This window comes from Sceloporus occidentalis, unplaced genomic scaffold, assembly GCF_023333645.1.
Source record: "Sceloporus occidentalis isolate IW3139 unplaced genomic scaffold, rSceOcc1.0.p SCAF_97, whole genome shotgun sequence".
Classification (NCBI taxonomy): Eukaryota; Metazoa; Chordata; class Lepidosauria; order Squamata; family Phrynosomatidae; genus Sceloporus; species Sceloporus occidentalis.
In genome coordinates, this window is record NW_028317077.1 from 49,864 (window position 1) to 58,751 (window position 8,888).

General features: G+C 45.6%; 1 pseudogene; it reads right to left on the reverse strand.

The window, feature by feature from the left end:
- Positions 1-3,718: 3,718 nt before the first annotated feature.
- On the reverse strand, positions 3,719-4,684 carry LOC149284188 (protein kinase C delta type pseudogene; annotated as a pseudogene).
- Positions 4,685-8,888: the final 4,204 nt, after the last annotated feature.

Here is an 8,888-nt window from a genome sequence, read left to right on the forward strand (position 1 = left end):
TCTAACCTTTTTAACAACATTTGTACGAGGATACTGCACCATCTTCGTTTACGTCTGTTTTGTAGATTTTATATGAAGATATTAAAGAAACGTGTTTTTTGAAATTTGAAGACTTCCAGCGTTTGTGAGTGCATTTTCATTGATATCATTGAGATGGTGCACAGGAATCAAGGTAGGTGAGCATTTACCACAAACCCGGTAATAAACACACAACAGCCGGGAATTCATAAAACTATTTATTACACATAAACATACATTACAATCTTTAATAATGTTTTAACTATTTATGTGCCTCGTGGGAGATTATTTCATGGGTATCCAGTAGGCTGATCTCCAGCAACTCTCATCATCCTCATCCAGGTTTTGACCTGATGATGTCTCCATAAATATCGGAGCGGAGGACGGAGAACTACCTGCTGCCACCCAGTGATGTATTTACCTTCAGGCCGAAGTGGGGTAGTAGTTACCGCTTCCCGGCCTTTTGGCTAAGATTAAGTGAGTACGTGTGAGAGGGAAAGCTGGTTCGTCTGGCCTTAGAGGGCTGGTTTAGCATGAAGCCCCAAGGTTGCAATTTGTCCCGATTCTTTGGTCCTCGACGGAGCACTGCGCACGATGGTGGTGTGTGCGGTTAAGCGCACTAGCCTAAGGGCTGGGGCTTCCTTGGGGAGCACTTTTATATTTAGCTTTTTTTTGCACAATTGCAGGTTTTTTTTGCACAGAGCGCGTGTGTTTTGGAAGATCCACTCCTCCTGCAGGCCTTATGGCCGGGAAGGGAGGAAGGGGCCGCGTATCCCTTATTGGGTCCGACCCCCAAAGAACACTAAGAGGGGGGCCTGAAGTTCACCCCGGCCTTAAAGGCACATTGGCACTTTTTTGTTTTTTCACTGCGGAGTCACTGACCCCTGGGCTTCAATAAAAAAAAACAAAAAAAGAAATGTTGCCTGCCGCCCCATCCCCTGGTTACTTTAGGGGGTTCAGGGTATGCCATATCCCCGCGCCCCACTTTTAAAGGATGCAAGCAAACTGTGGAGGCCTGTGCCTAGGCCAGAACCCGTCGCTGGGCCCCTCTCTGCTTTGTATTATATACAGGGACCGGCTCCCTGGTATATGTACAGGAATTGCTGGCAATCTATAGTATTAACTATTCCTCATCTCCATATTGTCCTTAAAATTTGGGTTTAACACAAATACAAAGTACAGTTAAAAAAGAAACCGGTTATATCCGGCAGCAGCATGATCTTCCCCCTGGAAATGAGAGCTGGAACAGCAATGTCTTGTGATGTCATAGTTCTGACACACAGACGCTCCTGCACACAGACACGGCGAGAGCCCAACATATGCACAGCTCTCTGTAACACACATACACTATTCATCTTCCTGAGAAAACATATATGTAGCTCTCTCTAATACATGTATTACTGATCTTTAGGCAAAAACACGCACCGCCTCAAACACGGAGACATACAGAGGAAGAGCGTAGCGGATGCCGAAAACCCTAAACAACTGAAAACAGCATCATAGAGGCATTAGTTTTATCAGGCTGCCATACAAAGTGAGTACATTTTTAATACTAGCGATATCCAGCTATATATGGGGCCATCTGTCACGTCTCTAGTTGGTATTTTTGGGTAATGAGAGCATGGACCAACCTGCTAGCATTCTAATATTTTATATCACGCTTTTCTACCCAATAAAATACATTTAGAGAATGCTGTTTGTAATAGTTTTAATCAGGGTTTATGAACGTGGGATCATCTGAATAAGATATGTCAATTTTGAGAGAATATTGTCTTTAATAGAATTTACTATTCCTCACCAGTTAATCTCCAGCGTTTTCCACTCTTTTAGATTTTTATTTGTTTGTTGGAGTTGTGGTAGGAAGTTATCTTCCAGCACTTATTTAAGATATGTATTCCTAGGTGTTTACTGTCATCTTTAGCCCGGGTGAAAACAAAGTTTGTTTATCAAGTTGCATTTCACATGGTTTGGGATGTTTTTCTAAATGGAGCTTGTATTCTGAATATATGGCGTATTCATCTATAGCTTTCACTATTTCTTATACCGAGTTCTCCAGATTTCCCTTGGCGATTAGTATATCATCGGCATAAAGGCTCCCCGTGTGCAGTAGTGAAGCATTTAATGCTAGGGTTTTCTCTATTCGAGATGGCCAAGGGTCCCAATGAGAGAATATATAAGAGCGGTGATGAGGAGAAACCTGATCCCGTTACTCTAGCAGTAGGGATAGTATATAAAGCCTTGATAGCGTCTATCATTCTAGCATTAAATCCAAAGGTTTCTAGAGATTTTAAGAGGAGATCCCATCTGAATCCGTCAAAGGCTAAAGTCGAATGTGTCTATTACTCTTCTTCTATTATTCACTGAAACCTACTTGGTCTGAATGAATCAACGACTGAATTATAATTTTCATTCCATCTGCTAATACTGCTGTATAAATCTTGATATTTAGTATCTGTTCATTAGTTACTTTTGATATTTTATCTTTAAAATATTCCTCGGTGAAGTATTGATAGGAGATTGTACAGAGTTTGCTAAAATTTTCAAAAACGTAGGCCGATTTTATCAGGGTTCATAACTTTTTTATCAGTATCTATAATTTTAGTGATTAACCTATTTCTTTTTTTAAGTTTATTTGTGATTAATTTATTGACCTTATTCCCTTTATAGCAACACTTGCTTTTAGAAAATGTCACAGTTTTGTTAACTCTGTGTATTAAATGAGCATTGCCAGATTTTAACAGTTTTGTTAGATAAGTCCGCAGTTAGGTTTGCTTTATTTTGTTTATTTAATCTATACAGTAATATATAGAGATCTAGAGGATCAGGTGTTATTTACATTGTACAGCGCTATGGAGTATGGTGGCGATGTATAAATAATAATAAAATACATTTTACAGCGGAGTATGATAGCGCTATATAAATCAATAATAATAACACACATTGTACAGCGCTGCGGAATATGATGGCGCTATATAAATAATAACACACTGCACAACGCTGCTGAATATTGTGGCACTATATAAATCAATAATAATAATAACACACATTGTAAAACGCTGCGGAATATGGTGGCGCTATATAAATGATAATATTAACAGACATTGTAAAGCACTGCGGAATATGGTGGCTCTATATAAGTAGTAATAATGTGTAAATAAATGGTAATTATAGCGACAGGTCTCTAGAGGTCACTTATCTTCTCCATCTAATAATTGATAATCCAGCTCATAGGATGTGGCTGTGTTGCTGGAAATGAAAAGGTTACTGTGGGCATTTATTTATTTGTGGGGTATTTTCTGACTCGGACATGGGGGGTAATAATATTTATTCTGGCCTCGGAATTCGTTGTTTTGGGGCAGATTTTGTGTTGGCCTTTTTTGGGGGCGTTCTGGAGTGTCGGAGCCGGTCAGCTGGCCGAAGTATCGCCCGGATTGTGTTAATTGCGAGGTGCAGAAAGTACATGTTTGAAATTTAGTTTTATTTGTTATATTCCGTGTTTCAGAGTATATGAAAGGTGTCACGGTGTATGATGTCACAAAGGCAGGGACTGTATTGTGAGGTCACACCCACTTACAGCCATCCAGAGTTCTATAGAATTGAAGATACAAAAACCAAAAGTGTGTTTTGTTTCCTTCATTTATTGGGATTGTCTTTGGAAACAAGAGTTTGGGAGTCACTTGGCCGGGGCACTGTCCATCCTTCAATTCATCCAGTCTGGGGTTACAAAGGTAAAGCCAGACAGGTCCTTTTTACTGGATGAAGAGGAAATGTCCTCCGGGGTCCGCAGAATTGATGGAATATTGCAGAGCTTCTTCTGGTGGAGATCTGATCTTACTTCCAGCCGGTACGGGGGAGTTGCACGTCGGCTCTCTATGTCGTCCCACTTGATGCTTTGAAAGAACGAATGCCGCCTGATGTCTCCTTTCACCCCGAGGCGACGCTGAGGGTCCTTCTTCAGGAGATGCTTTAAGATGTCCAGACCTTTCTTGCTCAGCTTTTTGGTATAGCGGGGGTTGCCATGCACGATATGAAGGAAATGTGTCCTCCTGCAATCGCCGGCAAAGAAAGGGTAATCTCCGTTCAGCATGCGGAAGAGCATCACCCCGAAGGACCACCAGTCCACGGCAACGCCATATGCTTGCTTGAGATGTACTTCTGGGGCCATGTAGGCAAATGTGCCGCAAATTCCTGTGGTCTGTGCGGTCCCGAAAATATTTTCTACAACACACCCAAAATCGCCGAGCTTTACATGGGCCTCTCCATCAAGCAAGACGTTACTCGGCTTCAAGTCGCGATGTATTATTCCCCGAGAGTGGAGGAACTGGATGCCGCACACCATTTCTGCTGCATAAAAGGCAGCGGCGGTCTCGGTGAAGGAGCCCAACCTCCGCAGATATGACTCGAGGCTCCCTCCAGCCATATACTCCATGAGAAGGACTGCGCATCTCTGTGTTTGGAAGGCTGCGTATCCATGGCACAGGAATGGGCTGTTCCGAGCCACCTCCAGAATCCTCCTCTCTCTTATTATGTATTCAGTCTTCATGGCTTTCTTTTTGATGACCTTAACCGCTACCGGGGAGTCCCTGGTAGGGACAGAAGCCAAAACAACCATTCCAAAGGCTCCTTGTCCCAGCACAGAATGGAAGGTGAAGCCGGAGACTGTCATGGGGAGAAGGCTCCTAAATCTTTTAGCAGGAACAATACTCTCCTCCTTACTCCTGCATCTTTTGATGGGAAACTTTCCCTTCACCAGCATGCGTTGCTTCAGGTGTTCACGTCCTTGTTGCCCCCCCTGCTGCCCCAGATCTTTGATGCCATCATCTCTGTCATTAGCAGTTACTCTCCTCCTCTTCCTTTCTTTGTATCTTTCTTCCTCTGAACTGCTACTCTCTCTCTTTCTTTTGAGTATGACTCTACTGGCCAAGTGCTCCGTGCTTTCGTCTCTCCTCCTTGTCCGCCTTACAGCGTTTGTGAAAGCTGATCTTACTCTTTTGCAGAATGTTCTCAGTTTTCTGGGGCAGCATCTCTTTAAACTCCACCGAAGTCCAGAAAGAAGGCAGCAATCCTGCACAGCACTAGATTTGCTTTTCTTCTCCATAACCGTTTGAAATCGTTGGTAGCAACACTTTAAGTTCGCTATGGAATAGCACCTTGAAGTGTCGAGCGCCCAACTGCACTAAAGGGAAAGAGGAGCGGCTTGCAGCTTTATAGGCACATACCGATGATGTCACAGACACCGATGATGTCGCAGAGACCTATGATGTCACAGACACCGATGATGTCACAATTCTGGTTTCTGGTTTGCCAACAGTGACCACGAATGACTATGAATTCCGTTTCATGGGCAGATTTCAATGTATTATTAGTTTTCATTTATTATTTTCTGTATTTCACTAGAAGCACAAACACTGCTTAGGTTTGGTAACAGCTGATATCCCTTGTTTATTAAAACTGTTATTAATTCAGACTAATTAATCACAAAAGAAGAAAACTGACAATATGGAGAAAAAACAATCCTAAATCTCATAAAAAACTGATCATGAAATATGAAAATGTTGTTCCTAAAATCCATTATATAATAAGACACAATGTACAGCGCTGCGGAATATGATGGCGCTATAAAAATCAACAATAATAACAACACATTGTACAGTGCGGCGGTATATGATGGTGCTATATAAATCAATAATAACAACACACATTGTACATCACTGTGGAGTATGATGGCGCTATAAAAATAATGATAATACACATTGCACAGTGCTGCAGAATAGGATGGCGATATATAAATAATAATAACACACATTGTACAGTGCTGTGGAATATGATGGCGCTATATAAATAAGAGTCGGCGGGTCTGGCACACAGGAATGAAAGTAGGTAAGCAGAGTCCAAAGAGTTGGCGGGTCTGGCGCACAGAAATCAAGGTAGTTGAGCAGAGTCCAAAGAGTTGGCGGGTCTGGCGCACAGGAATCAAGGTAGGTGAGCAGAGTCCAAAGACTTGGCGGGTCTGGCGCACAGGAATCAAGGTAGGTGAGCAGAGTCCAAGGAGTCGTTGCATAGGAATCAAGGTAGGTGAGCAGAGTCCAAGTGTCTGGCGCACAGGAATCAAGGTAAGTGAGCAGAGTCCAAGGAGTCGGCGCACAGGAATCAAGGTAGGTGAGCAGAGTCCATGGAGTCGGCGGGTCTGGTGCACAGGGATCAAGGTAGGTGAGCAGAGTCCAAGGAGTCGGCGGGTATGGTGCACGGGAATCAAGGTAGGTGAGCAGAGTCCAAGGAGTCGACGCACAGGAATCAAGGTAAGTGAGCAGAGTCCAAGGAGTCAGCGCACAGGAATCAAGGAAGGTAAGCAGAGTCCAAGGAGTCGGCGGGTCTGGTGCACAGACCCCAAGCAGTCGACGCACAGGAATCAAGGTAAGTGAGCAGAGTCCAAGGAGTCAGCGCACAGGAATCAAGGTAGGTGAGCAGAGTCCAAGGAGTCGACGCACAGGAATCAAGGTAAGTGAGCAGAGTCTAAGGAGTCGACGCAAAGGAATCAAGGTAAGTGAGCAGAGTCTAAGGAGTCGACGCACAGGAATCTAGGTAAGTGAGCAGAGTCCAAGGAGTCAGCGCACAGGAATCAAGGTAAGTGAGCAGAGTACAAGGATTCAGTGCACAGGAATCAAGGTAAGTGAGCAGAGTCCAAGGAGTCGGTGCACAGGAATCAAGGTAGGTGAGCAGAGTCCAAAGAGTCGGTGGGTATGGCGCACAGGAATCAACGTAGGTGAGCAGAGTCCAGGGAGTCGACGCACAGGAATCAAGGTAAGTGAGCAGAGTCCAAGGAGTCAACGCACAGGAATCAAGGTAGATGAACAGAGTCCAAGGAGTCAGCCCACAGCAATCAAGGTAAGTGAGCAGAGTCCAAGGAGTCAGCGCACAAGAATCAAGGTAGGTGAGCAGAGTCGGCGGGTCTGGTGCACAGGAATCAAGGTAGGTGAGCAGAGTCCAAGGAGTTGACGCACAGGAATCAAGGTAGGTGAGCAGAGTCCAAGGAGTCAACGCACAGGAATCAAGTTAAGTGAGCAGAGTCCAAGGAGTCGGTGGGTCTGGTGCACAGACCCCAAGCAGTCGACGCACAGGAATCAAGGTAGGTGAGCAGAGTCCAAGGAGTCAACGCACAGGAATCAAGTTAAGTGAGCAGAGTCCAAGGAGTCAGCGCTGGTGAGTAGAGTCCAAAGAGTCGACGCAGAGGAATCAAGGTAAGTGAGCAGAGTCCAAGGAGTCAGCGCACAGGAATCAAGGTAAGTGTGCAGAGTACAAGGATTCAGCGCACAGGAATCAAGGTAGGTGAGCACAGTCCAAGGAGTCGACGCACAGGAATCAAGTTAAGTGAGCAGAGTCTAAGGAGTCGACGCACAGGAATCAAGTTAAGTGAGCAGAGTCCAAGGAGTCAGCGCAGGTGAGTAGAGTCCAAAGAGTTGACGCAGAGGAATCAAGGTAAGTGAGCAGAGTCCAAGGAGTCAGCGCACAGGAATCAAGGTAAGTGAGCAGAGTACAAGGATTCAGCGCACAGGAATCAAGGTAGGTGATCAGAGTCCAAGGAGTCAGCCCACAGCAATCAAGGTAAGTGAGCAGAGTCCAAGGAGTCAGCGCACAGGAATCAAGGTAGGTGAGCAGAGTCCAAGGAGTCGACGCACAAGAATCAAGGTAATTGAGCAGAGTCCAAGGATTCAGGGCACATGAATCAAGGTAGGTGATCAGAGTCCAAAGAGTCGGTGGGTCTGGCGCACAGGAATCAACGTAGGTGAGCAGAGTCGAAGGAGTCGACGCACAGGAATCAAGGTAAGTGAGCAAAGTCCAAGGATTCAGCGCACATGAATCAAGGTAGGTGAGCAGAGTCCAAGGAGTCGGCGGATCTGGTGCACAGACCCCAAGCAGTCGACACGCAGGAATCAAGGTAAGTGAGCAGAGTCCAATTAGTCAACGCACAGGAATCAAGGTAGGTGAGCAGAGTCCATGGAGTCAGCGCACAGCAATCAAGGTAAGTGAGCAGAGTCCAAGGAGTCAGCGCACAGGAATCAAGGTAGGTGAGCAGAGTCCAAGGAGTCGGTGCACAGGAATCAAGGTAAGTGAGCAAAGTCCAAGGAGTCAGCGCAGGTGAGTAGAGTCCAAAGAGTCGACGCACAGGAATCAAGGTAAGTGAGCAGAGACCAAGGAGTCACCGCACAGGAATCAAGGTAAGTGAGCAGAGTACAAGGATTCAGCGCACAGGAATCAAGGTAGGTGAGCAGCGTCCAAGGAGTCGGTGCACAGGAATCAAGTTAGGTAAGCAGAGTCCAAAGAGTCGACGCACAGGAATCAAGGAAAGTGAGCAGAGTCCAAGGATTCAGCGCACATGAATCAAGGTAGGTGAGCAGAGTCCAAGGAGTCGGCGGGTCTGGTGCACAGACCACAAGCAGTCGACGCACAGGAATCAAGGTAAGTGAGCAGAGTACAAGGATTCAGCGCACAGGAATCAAGGAAGGTGAGCAGAGTCCAAGGAGTCGGCGGATCTGGTGCACAGACCCCAAGCAGTCGACGCGCAGGAATCAAGGTAAGTGAGCAGAGTCCAATTAGTCAACGCACAGGATTCAAGGTAGGTGAGCAGAGTCCAAGGAGTCAGCGCACAGCAATCAAGGTAAGTGAGCAGAGTCCAAGGAGTCAGCGCACAGGAATCAAGGTAAGTGAGCAGAGTCCAAGGAGTCAACGCACAGGAATCAAGTTAAGTGAGCAAAGTCCAAGGAGTCAGCGCAGGTGAGTAGAGTCCAAAGAGTCGACGCACAGGAATCAAGGTAAGTGAGCAGAGACCAAGGAGTCAGCGCACAGGAATCAAGGTAAGTGAGCAGAGTACA